General features: G+C 42.0%; 1 protein-coding gene across 3 annotated transcripts in view; it reads right to left on the reverse strand.

The window, feature by feature from the left end:
- The window catches only part of LYPD6B (LY6/PLAUR domain containing 6B), a 177,410-nt gene that overhangs the window by 82,218 nt on the left and 78,152 nt on the right, over nt 1-17,040 (reverse strand). Inside the window, exons 2-3 of one of the 3 annotated variants that reach the window (XM_046018108.1) lie at nt 7,028-7,098; nt 6,079-6,129 (exon numbers count right to left, since the gene is read on the reverse strand). The exons of the other annotated variants lie outside the window; for them this stretch is intronic. The gene's annotated coding sequence lies outside the window, so the exon portion shown is untranslated. The remainder of the gene's footprint in view (nt 1-6,078; nt 6,130-7,027; nt 7,099-17,040) is intronic. 3 annotated transcript variants of the gene reach the window in all.

Genomic DNA, 17,040 nt, shown 5'->3' on the forward strand with positions numbered 1-17,040 from the left:
AAATTAAAGGCATCCAAATCGGCAAAGAAGAAGTCAAACTATCACTCTTTGCAGATAATGTGATACTATATGTGGAAAACCCAAAAGACTCCACTCCAAAACTGCTAGAATTTGTACAGGAATTCAGTAAAGTGTCAGGATATAAAATCAGTGCACAGAAATCAGTTGCCTTCCTTTATACCAACAACAAGACAGAAGAAAGTGAAATTAAGGAGTCAATCCCATTTATAATTGCACCCAAAACTATAAGACACCTAGGAATAAACCTAACCAAAGAGGCTAAGAATCTATATGCAGAAAACTATAAAGTACTCATGAAAGAAATTGAGGAAGACACAAAGAAATGGGAAAATGTTCCATTCTCCTGGATTGGAAGAACAACTATTGTGAAAATGCCCATGCTACCTAAAGCAATCTACACATTTAATGCAATCCCTATCAAAATCCCATCCACTTTTTTCAAAGAAATGGAACAAATAATCCTAAAATTTATATGTAACCATAAAAGACCTCAAATAGCCAAAGGAATATTGAAAAAGAAAGCCAATGTTGGTGGCATCACAATTTCAGACTTCAAGCTCTATTCAAAAGTTGTTATCATCAAGACAGTATGGTACTGGCACAAAAACAGACACATAGATCAATGGAACAGAATAGAGAGCCCAGAAATAGACCCTCAACTCTATGGTCAACTAATCTTCGACAAAGCAGGAAAGAATGTCCAATGGAAAAAAGACAGCCTCTTCACTAAATGGTGTTGGGAAAATTGGACAGCCACATGCAGAAAAATGAAATTGGACCATTTCCTTACACCACACACGAAAATAGACTCAAAATGGATGAAGGACCTCAATGTGCAAAAGGAATCCATCAAAATCCTTGAAGAGAACACAGGCAGCAACCTCTTCGACCTCAGCCTCAGCAACTTTTTCCTAGGAACATCGCCAAAGGCAAGGGAAGCAAGGGCAAAAATGAACTATTGGGATTTCATCAAGATCAAGTGCTTTTGCACAGCAAAGGAAACAGTTAACAAAACCAAAAGACAACTGACAGAATGGGAGAAGATATTTGCAAATGATTTATCAGATAAAGGACTAGTATCCAAAATCTATAAAGAACTTAGCAAAATCAACACCCAAACAACAAATAATCCAATCAAGAAATGGGCAGAGGACATGAACAGACATTTCTGCAAAGAAGACATCCAGATGGCCAACAGACACATGAAAAAATGCTCCACGTCACTCAGCATCAGGGAAATACAAATCAAAACCACAATGAGATACCACCTCACACCAGTCAGAATGGCTAAAATTAACAAGTCAGGAAATGACAGATGCTGGCAAGGATGTGGAGAAAGGGGAACCCTCCTACCCTGTTGGTTGGAATGCAAGCTGGTACAACCACTCTGGAAAACAGCATAGAGGTTCCTCAAAAAGCTGAAAATAGAGCTACCCTATGACCCAGCAATTGCACTACTGGGTATTTACCCTAAAGGTACAAACGTAGTGATCCAAAGGGGCACATGTGCCCGAATGTTTACAGCAGCAATGTCTACAATAGCCAAACTATGGAAAGAACCTAGATGTCCATCAACAGACGAATGGATGAAGAAGAGGTGGTGTATATATATATACAATGGAATACTACGCAGCCATCAAAAGAAATGAAATCTTGCCATTTTCAACGACATAGATGGAACTAGAGGGTATTATGCTTAGTGAAATAAGTCAAATGGAGAAAGACAACTATCATATGATCTCCCTGATATGAGGAAGTGGAGATGCAAAGTGGGGGATTTGGGGGCAGGAAAAGAATAAATGAAACAAGATGGGATTGGGAGGGAGACAAACCATAAGAGACTCTTAATCTCACAGAACAAACTGAGGGTTGCTGGGGGGAGGGGGGTTGGGAGAGGGTGGTGGGTTTATGGACATTGAGGGGGGCAGGTGTGTGCTGTGGTGAGTGCTGTGAAGAATGTAAACCTGGCAATTCACAGACCTATACCCCTGGGGCTAAAAATACATTATATGTTTATTTAAAATTTTTTAAAATTAAAAAAAAAAGAAAAGAAAAGAAAGCCCAAAAGGTCAGCAAGTGCAACTTGCCTGAGGCAACTGGAGGACCCCACCAGCCAGGGCAGGCTGCAAGTCTTAAATTGACTACAGCAACCTTACAACTTGCTTCTACTGGAGCTTTTCCCTTAGTTCACACGCTTGGCTTCATAGCACAATAAAATCTTCCAGTACAGATCTATTAGATAGTTGCAATCATGAAAATAAAATGCAGCAGCACAAAGGAAGCTCTTTTGTGGGCCCACTGCCATCTGGGAAAAAGAATATTCTAGCAGGGAATCTGCTAAGAAGCTAATGAAAACGCAGAGCCTGTGGGAACCAGAGTTAGCATCCAGCTGCAAGGCTCTACCAAGAGCCACAGGATTTCTTTCATTGAGGCCAGGGCCAGAGGAGCTTATGGAGTATTGAAAATAACATTTCTTATAACTCACTACCTTTATACCATGTTTCATCAGATACTTTCAGGAACTTAGCACCAAGATGAGAACTGTATCTTCTGAAGGAATGCTCTATGCATTCCTTATGCATTATATGCATAATCTATGCCTATGAGAACCGTGTAATCGACTTATTTTTCTTTTAGCTTTGGTTACCAGGAAGTTCAGAACCAGATATATACCTTAATTCATTCATTCACTCATCTCTTCAATAAACATACACAGAACCCCATTACATGTCAAGTATCACACAAAGTGCTGGCAATTCTGAGTTCAAGGACATGGTCCCTTTTTTCCAGAAAGCCTTGGACAGATACTGAATTCACAAGAGTCCATAACTATGATTGAGACATACACAGTACAGTCAGAGCTCAGAGGAACTTCACCCCATGCAGCTGGTTGGCAGGAATGGTGAGGTGGGAAGGGGGGTGGAGGGGGGAGGAGGGGCAGGAGTTGGAAGACAGCAAGGAAAAAGAAATCAAGAAAAGTGCCCCTTAAAAATGATATATTAGCTCTGCTCTTGGTAAATTAGCTCTCATTTGATTTCTGATGTTTGATTCTTTTAAAATGTTTTCAACTTTCATAGAAATAGATCGAAAAATCCATATTTATTCATTCATAAGCATGTTTAACTGAACAATAATCTCTTTATCTAGAGGACCCCTCAATATTTACAAAATACAGCTTATAATGGGGGTATTACAAGGGACCCCGGTGGGGGTGGGTGGGGAATCAGATGTAACTAGGAGTAATCTGCTTTGAAGAGTTGATTCTTGAATATCTTGTGAATATTTTCCAGGATTCCAAAATAACTTTGGTTTAAAAATATGAAGGTATCCTCTTATTCATTCATCATATCCCTAACTTTGTCTGCTTCACTACTGTTGACTATAGTATGCCAGCCTCAAAGATCTTGATTTGATAGCTCTGGGCCCGTCGACAGTGATTGACAACAAGGATTAACGATATGGTTTCTAGATGGATCCTGGCTTACTTCCAGATTTGGCTAATGCTAAACCAACGCATTCCTTTGCCTCCCCCTATAGCAACAATTCCCTGTGCCGCAGCATACACTGTGAGAGAATGGGGTTGCTGGCACAGTATCAAGTTATATCATTGATTCAAATCTATCCCCAAGCAAACCTGCTTTCCTGCTTTTATTTCAGATGAACACTCTCTAGTGATCTGAAGTGCAGGGGCAGTAAAACAATTGTACATTTATGTAGCATTCCCATCCCCAGAGGAATAGTTTTCTAGGCCTACAAATACCTAAGAGACAATAAAAAGTTTCATGGGCTGGAGTCTCCTTTTTGTCTACAGTTTGTTTTTTGTTTTTTTGTTTTTAAATCAGAATTCCGTGTAATAGAAAGATAACGAATCTGATGCTTAACAGCAACGGCTCTAATAAAGTATTTTGTATGCATAATTCTCACTTAATAGTAAGTACTGCATAAACCTTGGTAAAATGGTAATATTCAGCTTGTATATCAGAAGCAGCAAGAAAAATAAGTTGTGCTTTCAGGGAAGGCTGCAGGGAGATGCTGACTAACTACATCCTTGGATTTCCTCTGCCCAGACATTCTCCATCTAAAATCCACAGGGCTTCCTGCTTCCCTTCCTTCCTTCCACTCTCTGCTCAATTGTCTCCTTATCAGAAAGGTCTTTCTTGACCATATTTCTTTACAACAGCAATCCCTGCATTTCCTAGCCCCTTCTCTACTTGCATGTTGCTTTTTTCCCCCCATTTATTTGTTTGTGCATAACACTTAACTACCACCAGAAACAGGTTCATTTTCTCTCTTTCCCGAATCTAACATATGCCCAGAGAGCAGGGGCTGGGTTTCGTTCAATACTGTATCTCCAATACACCTAGCACCAAGTAGGCATTCAATAAATACTTGATGAATGAAGGATTTTTTTTAAACTCTTTCTAATCACTCACATTCCATCCAAGCATCTCAATAGTGAAACCAAGACACAGAGAAGGTAGAAATCTTCCCAACATCCTCTTCTCCCTTATTCCAGCAAAGAACAGCACTCTACGAAAAAGTCAAAGTTGATCTAAACAAATGCCCCCAGAATCTGTGAATCCTGCAGCAATACATCTAGAAGTGTACCTTATGAAGCGACAACTGAATGAATTCTGACTTAGCAGCTCTGACACTGTGGAAAGGTGCCCACTTTGCATGGTTCCCAAACATGTTCTCCAAGAGTTTATCCAAAAGAGGAGAAATCAACCACTATGTCTACTTACCACCTTAAAACGAGACCAACTATATCAGTATGCCAACTAACAGGATCAGCTCCTGTCCACCATCTAAGTTAAAAGGACAGCGGTAGATGCTAAGACCAGTGATTACCGTGGACACTGGGCATGCATGAACTTCATTAATGGACCACACAGCACCACACAGCACCAGTTCACGAATGCTACTTGACACTTCAGAATCTCTCCAGCACACAACATCACCTTCTCGAATACGAGACTGTAAGACCATTGAAGTCTAAAGTGTAGCTAAGAGGAAGCAACCCAGATATGCCAAGAAATGAGAGGCTGTGAATCCCTTAAATCACAGGAGATCTAGAACCTACTAAAAACAGAACCATGAAATATAACTAAACAAGCAGTAAAGTGTCTGATCCATAATTGCTCTTGGTTCTGTTGCTACAAGTGCACATACCAGAGAAAAATTTTAAGAATGAGTAAATAAATAAAAGCTTCAGTCCACAGAAGCTAAGGGGCTCTGGGCAGACCATAATTCTGTCTCGGTATTCTGTCTTGACGTTTGCTACCAAAGTGTTCTACCAAACTGCCTGCCACGGAGCAATGAAGCAGAGCCCTAGTAATTCTTCCAACGAGTTATTGAGATTGGAAGGCTAATTTAATGGGGCAGGGCCAAGTGCACTTAACAAACCACACATCTGTAAGATAGAAATACATTGTCCTCGTCTTTAGCAGTAACTCTCTTCACTAAGTAGCTCTCCAGGAGTTCTGAAGCCTTTCTCCTTCCCGGTGTGCAGCTGCCAATGAGTTCACTTCCTTCTGCACAAAAGAGGCTACCAAAATGGCAGGTGGGGGGGTGTCCCGGACCCACTGGAGCTTTGGTAAATTGAGAAATCTGAGCCGCATCTGATCCCATCCCTGAAGAATGCGTGGACTCCTGTTCTCCATGTTAGTAACCTATATACCTTCCTTAAGTCCCCTTCTCCTTGCCCCAATGGAAATCATATCATGGGATCATGGATGAGGAGCACATTTCCACGTCAAGTTTTCAGGTATAAGTCTGTGCCAGGCCACCTCGGCTGCCTTGAGAAAGCTGCTTCTATTTGCTGTGCATGGGGAGAGTCCAGCACAGCCTGGAAAAAAGAGTTTTCAAGACCTCAAAAAGATGAACTCCATTTTAGATATGGCTATTCTTTTGATGTAATGAATCAAACTCTGGTCTGGTCAGCTTTATGTGATTCTGTGCCACACAGCTCTGACTTGCCCAGGATTACATTTCTAGAAAAGTCAGCACAACTGTATGGAGAGCCCCCACGACGCACGGCTTTGCTCAGCCACTCACCGCAGCTCTGGGCTCATCACTTCTCGCTTGCTGGTCTCAGTTTTGCCAGCTCTAAGACAAAAAAGGAAGACCAAAATGATATCTGAGACTGCAGTCTACCTTCAGATCCTCTGGTTCTGTGGGGTTTTCTGGGATGTCTCTCTTTGAAAGTAGTATTTCCATCATCCATTCTTTCTGGCCTTTCTGGTTAGCCTGTATTCATCCCTAGAGACTTTACTAGTTAGCTGTCCTTTGCTTTATGCTGGAGAATATTCTGTGTGACTCTTCAAGTCACATAAGAGACTGACTTAGGACACATGCATACTTTCTTTGGGGAGCCTGCAGATAGGTCCTTTCTAATCCTTGGCTCCTAAACTCTTGTACACAAGACTAGCCTTTAAGTCATTAGTGACCTTCCCAGAATGCTTTGCTCTTCTCTCCCTTCTCTTTATTTTTCTCGCATTTTCTCGTTCTACTTTTTTTTTTTTCCTCCTCCTTTCTCATCTTTTCTCACTTGGTCCTGCCAGCCCAACTAAAGAGATATTTAGACCCACTGGAGGGAGAGAAGAAATCGCTGCTTATCTTCAATGAACAGAACCACGAGATTAGGACTAAAACCTATTTGAAAAGCATATTCATGTTGACAACATTAAGAAAGCTATAACATAAAGCCATAGGAGATGAAATGAATTCTGGATTGCAAATGGACAGCAACAACTACCTTCATGTTGAAACATTCTAAGACACTGCTTTGTGTCCAAAGTTCTTTGATAGAAAGTCGATGATTAGAGTAAGATACAGAAATCACAGAATTTAACCAATGTGTCAGCAGCATAATCCCAGAGATTAATGAAACTCCCAATCACAACCAGTTCACATATTTTTGTTAAGCAGGAGTGGCTCGTGTGGTGGGGATTTGTAGTTCAATCAAATTATCCTCTCTACATCCACTTGTGAATATAATACTCACAACATCCATGCGATTAACCAAAGCAGCCTAGTCCAGGAGGGTTGCCAACGGCAGGCAGCAATGTGGCCTATCTAAACAAACGAACATGGAAAGGTATCATTATAACTGAAGTGGCAGACATTTGGGACATAAGTTTTTTAAAGTAGGAAACTTTAGGCAGGGGAGGAGTCCTAAGGCAGTCCTTAGGCTCAGTAACCTTTCCCAGCCACACACACCAGGTGCAAGGACACAGACTTCATACAGCATCCTCCTGTCCCCAGGTAGAAAGATCTGGTGGGATACAGATGAAGTGAATGCAAATTTTAAGCAGTGGAAGGACCAGGGAGGAGGAACACAGGGGATGGAGTCATGGAGAATCACTTCATCTGACCCTGCTGTAACTCAGTGGGACCAGGCCCCTTCCTCTTCCAGAGGCACAAACCTTTGGTTTCCTGGAAAGCACCTTGAACTGTGTCTCCAGGTGTGCAACAGAATTTGCCAGGTGCCTAGGATGGATGACTAACTCCTGTCCCTCCTTGATCAATCCCTTTGTGGGTGTCTGCCTAAGTAAACTCCTTGGGATGGATACAGGACATAAGCCAAACCACTCTGATGTCCAAATTAAAGCACTTGACTTTTCCCCCCTCTCCCCCACCTTCAAAAAGCATTTAACTTTTTTTCCCCTAGAACAATAAGATTATAATACATCTGGAAATTTGCCAGTTTGGCAGCAGGGTCTGGAGGACAGATCAACAGAGCAGCACAAACTACATCCCGAGCAAGAGCCTAAGCTCGTGGCTGCGTCTGGGATAAATCAAAAGCAGAGAAACGCAAGGCGTAAGGAGTGAAGGAGAAGAGTTGCCCCTGAAGTCCTGTTCTGACAGACCTCTCAAGGGCATCCAGGGAAGAGGGGGATGCATTCACTGTATTTGAGCGCAAGGTTAACAGCACCCAGGTTCCTGGACCAAAGGTGAGAGCCTGGGATGCAGCAGAAGTGGAAACCTGGGGGAGTAAGAAGAAACAAAAACAAAAGCCACTCTTTTTTTTTAAGATTTTATTTACTTATTTGACAGAGATCACTAGTAGGCAGAGAGGCAGACGGGTGGGGGCGGGGAGGAGCAGGCTCCCTGCTGAGCAGAGAGCACAACATGGGGCTGGATCCCAGAACCCTGAGATCATGATCTGAGCCGAAGGCAGAGGCTTTAACCCACTGAGCCACCCAGGCGCCCCAAAAAGCCCTTTTTTTCACCAAAGGAAGAACAGTAATGAGAAGCACTGGGACCATGACAAAAGAAAGATCCGACAATGCTTTTGTTCAGCATGCTAGCCCTCAATGTGTCAGGTACCTGTCTCTGTATCTCCTTCTCTCTCCTTCCTGTTACCCCAGCCTTGCTGCCAAGGCTGACATCCACTCAAGAGTCAGCACACACAGAGCTCCTACTGGCACCAGGCATAGAATTAGAAATGAAGGACACGTGGAACCACGAAAGACCCCGAACAGTCAAAGCAATCCTGAAAAAGAAAAGCGTAGATGGAGGCATCACAATTCCAGACTTCAAGCTCTGTTACAAAGCTCTCATCATCGAGACAGTATGGTACTGGCACAAAGACATATAGATAAATGGAACAGAACAGAAAAGCCAGAAATGGTCCCACAACTTTATGGTCCACTAATCTTCAACAAAGCAGGAAAGAATATCCAGTGGGAAAAAAAGATGATCTCTTCAACAAATAGTGTTGGGAAAAATGGACAACTACATGAAGAATGAAACTGTACCACTTCTTACACCATACACAAGAATAAATTCAAAATGGATAACAGACCTAAACGTGGGACAGGAAACCATCAAAACCCTAGAGGAACAGAGGCAGCAACTTCTTTGACCTCAACCACAGTTACTTCTTACTAGACATGCCGCAGGAGGCAAGGGAAACAAAAGCAAACATGAACTATCAGGATTTCATCAAGAGAAAATCTTCTGCACAGCAAAATAAACAATAAAACTAAAAGGCAACCAACCGAATGTGAGCAGATATTTGCAAGTGACATATCTGATAAAGGGTTAGTATCCAAAATCCATAAAGTACTCGGCAATCTCAACACCCAAAAAACAAATCCAGCCAAGAAATGGGCAGAAGACCCAAAGAGACATTTCTCCAAAGAAGATATCCAGATGGCTAACAGGCACTGAAGAGATGCTCAACATCACTCATCATCGGGGAAATACAAAACAAACCATGATGAGACACTACCTCACACCTATCAGAAGGCTTAAAATGAACAACACAGGAAACAACAGATGTCAGTGAGAATGTGGAGAATGGGGAACCTTCTTACACTGATGGTGGGAATGCAAACTGGTGCAGCCAATCTGGAAAACAGTATGGAGTTTCCTCCAAAAGTTAAAAATAGAACTACTCTATGACCCCATAATTGCCCTACTAGCTATTTACCCAAAGGAATCAAAAAATTTATATTCAAAGGGGTACGTACACCCCAAGGTTTACAGCAGCACTACCAGGAATAGCCAAACTATGGAAAGAGCCCCAGTGTTCATAGTGTCCACAGCCTGATGAATGGATAATGATGTGATATATACACACACAGAGAGAAATGTTACTCAGCCCTCAAGAAGAATGAACTCTTGCCATTTGCAATGACACAGATGGACCTAGAGTATATTACGCTAAGTCAGATCAGTCAGAGAAAGACAAATACTGTATGATATCACTCAGATGTAGAATTCAGGAAACAGAAGAACATACAGGAAGGAAAGGTGGTGCGGGAAGAGCGAGAGAGGGAAGCAAACATAAGAGAGAACAAAATGAGGGTTGCTAGAGGGGAGGTGGGTGGTTAACAGGCTAAATGGGTGATGGGTATTAAGCCGGGCACTTGTGATGATGCACCCTGCGTATTGTATGTAGTAATGAATTACCAAACTGTACTCCTGAAAACAGTATTACACAGCAGGTTAACTAACTAGAATTTACATAAAAATTTAAAAAGAAAAAAAAAAAAAACAATGAAGGACATGGAAGAATTCTATGGGTTCTCTGCTCTGAAGATACAAAGTCCAACGGAAAAGCTGGATATAAAGCCCACTGGGGTCTCCTCTATTTCAGCATGAGCACCACCAGCTAAGGATCCCTGCCAATGTCACAGGAAAGGGCTGTGGCTCTGTCAAGCCCTCAGCACTCCCCATTGCTCCTTCCAAAAGTATCTTCCCCTCCCCAGTAGATAGCCTTCCTATTATACAGCTGGATTTACATTCCCTTGACTCAAAGATTATCTCCAGTTGAAAACCAGGAGGAAGACACTCATGATTCTCAGTGATTTATACCTCTGAAGGAAGGAGTTAACTGTACCCATCCCAAAGGGAAGATTTTCAGACAGAGAATGTGAGGGTATGCAGAGAGCAGCCCAGGCCCGGCATTGTTCTGACTCCTTCAGGCCATGCTCTTAAGAAATACCCTGCTGGGATGCCTAGGTGGCTCAGTTGGTTAAGCGGCTGCTTTCGGCTCAGGTCATGATCCCAGCATCCTGGGATCCAGTCCCACATCTGGCTCCTTGCTCAGCAGGGAGCCTGCTTCTCCCTCTGCCTGCCACTCTGTCTGCCTGTACACACATACACACACACACACACACACACACACTCTCTCTCTCTCTCTCTCTCTCTCACTGACAAATAAATAAAACCTTTAAAAAAAAAAAGTTTTAAGAAATACCCTGCTTGCTATAGTTTATATATTCTCAAGCTTGAGAAATCATTAATGCTCTAAGTAATCCCACATGCAATGATTCTTATATTTATTTCTTTATGGGGGTCTTAGAAGTCTAGAGGAGATCGCTTTTTTAGAACTTTCCTAAACATAGATTTTTGGTCTTGGTCATTCTTGCCCCGCATGTCCCCAGTAGACAGCCAGCAGAGGACCTCCTTGTGTTGAAGAACATATCCAGAGTCTTAGGAAGCATGCAAAAGACCCCAGATTGCTATTCACCCACTCAGTATGACATTTCAATCAATCAGGAATTATCATTTTTCATCAGGAAAGAGATGCAATTCCCCTGGTGAGTTTTCCCTTCCTCTCATTTGTGAGGTTAAGGTAGGTGGCCTATGTGATTCTCATCAGATTTTCTTCTGGAATACAATCAAAAGAATCAGAACACTAGGCAAGATTAAAAATAGAGCCATCTCTCAAGAGAAAAGAAAAGGGAGGTGTTATGTTCTTTGGCATGTCCTTAAGCATCTGAGCAATGAATAGATATGTAACCTTCTACAACCCATCTTGTTGCTATTTTGTCAATACAAGTGGCTCTGTAATTGCCTTCAGAAATTCTGACTTGTTTTGAAATGTTATTTTTGAAGAGAAAAAAATTAGGATATGTTTCACTTTCAAAGACCCTATTACCACTCTTCACTAAGAACACAGAGTACCTTACCCATTCCTTCAAAGGTCTGTATCCAGATGCAGCAAAAATGCTAAGTATTAGCTTAACACCAAATAAAACACTGTTCTGTCTCCACTTCCCATTCTTGTGAGACTCTCTCATGAAATAATAGCAGCTACTCATCAATAATATGAAGGGAGATGCAGTACCAATGATTAGAACCAGGACAAGAAATCAGTTTCCAGAAAATATCCCTAAAGTCCATGATTTAGATCTATAACTTAAACTGAACAACTTGCTCTATTTAGATTGGTCTACCAGGAGATTTCAAATGCTATCTGAAGGTTTAATTTTTGTGTCTGCATTCAATAAAATCTTGCAGGGAAAAAAAAAAAAAAAAACCAACCTACATGCTATATCCAAATCTCTGGAAAAAATATAATTCAATTACAGAAAAATTTCTCATGGTAGGTATAGCCAGAAAAATAAAAAGAAAAATGAGCCGCAAACCTAATTTTCAAGAAGCAAATGATGTCAATACCTTATCTAAATGGAAAGAGCCACTTGGATAATGGGTTATGTTTTTTCTTCTAAATAAAGAAATCAGTTGCATGACACAAGTTAGCTGAAAATATATCTTTTAAAGAAATTAAATACTTAAATATGGGGTCTATTTTTTTCCCTAAAAGAAACAGTCTTTGACTTATACATAATACTGTATTTTGAAGAAACACCTCTGACCAATGACCCCAGGGTTATCAGTAAAGAAGAGCATTCACAGAAGGTAGTATGTGAAATGCTGGGTGATGAGGACACCATCATACCCCATGTTTGGTCCCCCAATAATGGGTCCATGGTCAAAGGAGCGAGACTGATAAAAAGTGAAGGTCTGCTTGACCTGCTTTGCTTAAGCTTTATTTCACGCCAAGCATCAAGAATCAAACTGACCATCAAACAGACCGGTCGGGGCCACCCCTTACAGAGAGGGCGACCCCTCCCTGCCCCACAAACTAACTTTTAGAGAGCAGAGGCCATGTGGTTGGCCTGACCACACACAGGTGGCCAATGAGATTACAATACACAGAGAAAGCTGCACAATCATGCTAGGTCACACATGGGTGGCCAATTGAACTACAATTCACCCCATAGTAGACATTTGCACTAGCCTATCACCTTGGTGAGAAATGGCGCCCAAAAGGCGGGGCCCACACTCCTTGGGAGCTAGGGAGACAGTATGAGCACTTTATTGATTGGATGTCTCCACCTGACCCGACTCATCCCTGCATTCAGGCCGTTATCTCCACCTGACCTGACCCATCCTTGTATTTGGGCTTTGTTACCTGGGACTGGTTTCCCAGACTTGCTTTTAAGTAAGTTCCCCTCGCAGGGCAGGGTCAATTTAAGTTTTATTGTATAAACAACAAAATGGCTGTTCAACCGAGGTGGGGCTGCTCTGGCTAAAGATCCCCTTACACCCCATAAGCCAGAAGTAGTTCCAGAACTCAGCCTATAATCAGGCATGAGTTAGCCGTGATGGCAAAGAAACAAGGAAGTGGGGCATCCTCTAAAGAGATCAAATTTTCTGCTTCTAGCCCATACTCTAAGAGGCCCTTTTGCTATAACAAAATTCTGGATAAGTAGAACAAACTTCATATTACATTTCTTTTTTTCTTTTTCTTTCTTTTTTTTTTAAAGATTTTATTTATTTGACAGAGAGAGATCATAAGTAGGCAGAGAGGCAGACAGAGAGAGTGAGAGGGAAGCAGGCTCCCTGCCGAGCAGAGAGCCCGATGTGGGACTCGATCCGAGGACCCTGAGATCATGACCTGAGCCGAAGGCAGCGGCTTAAACCACTGAGCCACCCAGGCGCCCTCATATTGCATTTCTGACCACCAAAAAAGTACAAAAAGTATTCCAAAGGAGTGTATGCACAAGTAGAGAAGAAGAGAGAGAGAAAGAGGGAGGGAAGGAAAAAATGTAAGATAAATTCAAAATTGTAAGTGGTAAGCATACATGTAAGTCAAGATCGCCCTGGGAGCAGATGCTCTAGCTTCAGAGATGGAACGCTGGGTCCCTCACACGGTTGGGTAGCTAAACCTGACACTCGTGAAGTCAAGACCCTTGAAGGTTGCTAACATAGTCCTAGGTCAGTCCTGCCCCTAAGCTCCACACAAGAAATGCAAATCTTCTTGGAGAAAAGCTCTCAATTTAAGTCCTTAATGTTGCTATAAATCGAATTTAATCAAATATAAGCTCTCAAAAAAGAAGTTCCTCAACATCCAAGAAAATAAAGCAACATAAATGAGAGTTGCCAGAAACAGAAGGACACCCTTAATTTCCAAATATTTAGCACTCTTAGATAGATTGTGCTTTAGCACTCTCAGATTTTTATTCCATATTCTATTACATGAAATATTTCATGTTTAGTACTTACTAAATAAAAATAGTACTTACTAAACATGAAATATTTCATGTAATAGAATATGGAATAAAAAAGTGAATGAGACTTTAAAAAATGACTAGAAATATTCACAAATTAGTCCAAGAGAATGTTCAGAAACAACACAAAATCATTCAAATTAAAAACTCAATGGACAAGTTAAACCTCATATTTACCACAGCTGGTTAGAATCACTTGAAGAGTTCTGGAAAAAAGTGACCAGAACGCAATAAAAAGAGACAGAAAATATTAAAAGGATATTAAGAGGCATGAAGCATAGAGTAAGAAAGTTGAAAATTGAAGTCCTAGGAGAGAATTAAGATTGGAGGACAGGCAGTTTTGAGACATAACAGCCAAGGTTAATGAAAGACACCAATCCGAAGACACAGAAAACACTCTATACTAAGCAGAATAAAAAGAATTCCACATCTAGGCACATTGAAGTGATACTGCAAAGAACCAAAGACAATGACATTATAATATCACCAACAGTTAGACTGACAGATTTCTCAAAAGCAACAACTGAAGTCAGAAGACAGAAGTGATCCAATCTTTAAAGTGTTAGAACAGAACTGTTAACTACAAAAGAAACCACAGTCTCAAAATGGCATCACTTAAGTTCAAGTCACCTAACTAGGGCTTAATACCTAACCTAACTGCAGTTTCAACCTCCCCCAAAAATGTAAATCTTAAAAGGTCAGTCAGGAATTTTCTGATAAACACCCCTGAGGTAAGCTGTCACATGGGCCCAGAAGAATAGGTAAATTATCTAATCAGACCCCTGGATTCCCCTAGGTATGGTGATCTCGCCTGGAACAATCCTGTCTTTTCTTTTGCTAATAGCTTTCTTGCCCCATCCTCCTCCCTACAAAAACCTTCCATTTTGTACAACTCCTCAGGGCTCCTCCCCTCTACTTGTGAGATGGGCTGCTGCCTGAATCATGAACCCATTAACAAAGCCAATTAGATCTTCAAATTTACTTGGCTGAATTTTTCTTCTTTAACATCTACAATGCCCAATGGCCTTTTTTTTTTAAGAAGGAGAATAGAATAAATACATTCTTTTAAACAAAAATGGAAAGTTTACCACCAACAAATGTCCCTAAAGAAATGCCCTAAAAGATGTGCTTTAAAGATTTATTTGAAAGAGAGAAAGAACAAGCACGTAAGTGCAGGGGGGCAGGAAAGGACAGAGGGAGAAGAAAGAGAATCTCCAGCAGACTCCCGCTGCTTGAGGACCACCCCCCACCACCACCACCACCATGCAGGGCCTGATCCCACAACCTGAGATCATGACCTGAGCTAAAACCAAGAGTCGATGCTTAACTGCCGGAGCCACCCAGGCACCCAAAGGATGTACTTTAGGAAGCAAGAAAATGAACCCAGAGAAATATCTGATATGTAAGAAACAATAAGCAGAAAAGACAGTAAATACGTAGGTAATGTTATACAGGTATTTTTACAAATTTGTAAAACAGTGCTAAAACTAAAGTGTGTCTCACGGTGGTAAAAAGCCAGAACTGAAATGTTAAACAATAGGAGAATTCATGAGAATGACTGAAGTACTCCCAGAGGCTGTGTTGCTTAGAAAGGGGTTTATGATTCCAATGAACTGCATTTACAAAGGGGGAAAATGGCACTAGGGCCCTAATCGGCCTGGATCACACCAGGACTCCCCACTTTCCCGCTCCCCTTAGATCTCTCCAGTTTGTGGGGAAGAGTTGGGAGGTGGGGGAGAACCAGCAGATTTGACATGTTTCCTAACACAAGGGGATTCTGGGCCAGTCCCTGAGAGAGAAGGAACGACTCGGAGCCAAGGAAAGGCCGGGAGGCAGATGAAAGGCGTTTTTGCAGCCACTTTCAGCTGTGTCTAGAAAGTAATCCACTTACTTCACTTGCAGACCAGACTAGGTGTGGCTTTGTTTGTGAAGGGCTTTGTTGGGGCGATGCATTGTTTGACTTCGGCAAACAGGCTTGGGGACTAGGGATTTGTGAAGTCACTTCACCGCCTGGTAGGTGAGGATGTAGTTGAGCTCCTGGGTCTCACCATCCCAGAGTTTTGGGGTGGCAGGGAAGAGAGGAAATGAAAGGTCTGTGTTCCACTGGGGAAGTCCAATTTCCTCCTGGAATTTTTCTGCTAGGTGCAATCTGACCTCATCAACCCACATTAACTTCCTTCTTGAGAAAATAAAAATCACAACCAAAGTCTTCTGTCTTCAAAGGCTTCCTTGCCACTTGGTTACCCAGTTCAGGTCTCGCAATTTTCTCCAGGAAAATTGCCCAGAGAAGCTTCCTGTGGTCGGTTCACCACTTTTCGTAATTTGGATGATGGGACTGGTAAGGGGAGAAGCCGGTGAGGAGCTGCACTGTAACTTGTGGAACATGCAGGGTCCCTTTTACCTAAGCCTAAAGCAAACAGCACCACATCAACAGGCAAGGGAGAAACTGAGTAACACATTTCGGTGCCAGTTCTAGTTATTTAAGACTTTATCTGTTACCGAGGTTATCTCGACTTCTGAAGATCTCCATTAGGAGAATCAGGGAGCAGTGACGACCGTGAATAACCACCCTGTTCCTACAACTTTAGAAGCATTAGAAGTGATTCTACTCCTGAGAGCTGCTAAGGACAAGGGGTGTTGCCGCACTAAGAATACCCGGCTAGGGGCCCCTGGGTGGCTCAGTGGGTTAAAGCCTCTGCCTTTCGCTCAGGTCATGATCCCAGGGTCCTGGGATTGAGCCCCGCATCGGGCTCTCTGCTTGGCAGGGAGCCTGCTTCCTCCTCTCTCTCTCTCTGCCTGCCTCTCTCCCTACTTGTGATCTCTATCTGTCAAATAAATAAATAAAATCTTTAAAAAAAAAAAAGAATACCCGGCTACTCCAGCACACACACCTGGTCCTAGTATCATACAATGCCTCCGTTACATAATGTGTCTTACAACCCTACCTAAAAAACAGACCCGTGCATTCAATGCCAAACACCGTTACCTATTTTCTCAACATGTATATAACTGCTCTGAGTATCAATATAAATTTTCTGCCTTTATGCATAGAGAAGACAATGCCCAGCAGAAAAACTGTCACTGATAATTACAAGGCAGTTTCTCCCAGCCCCAAAGAGAACTATATATGGATACCCACCCCCTCCCAAGAAGGATTGCATTCAAAATCCACACAACACGGGGGTGGGGGTATTGTAGTGAGAAA

This window comes from Meles meles, chromosome 9 (assembly GCF_922984935.1).
Source record: "Meles meles chromosome 9, mMelMel3.1 paternal haplotype, whole genome shotgun sequence".
NCBI lineage: Eukaryota > Metazoa > Chordata > Mammalia > Carnivora > Mustelidae > Meles > Meles meles.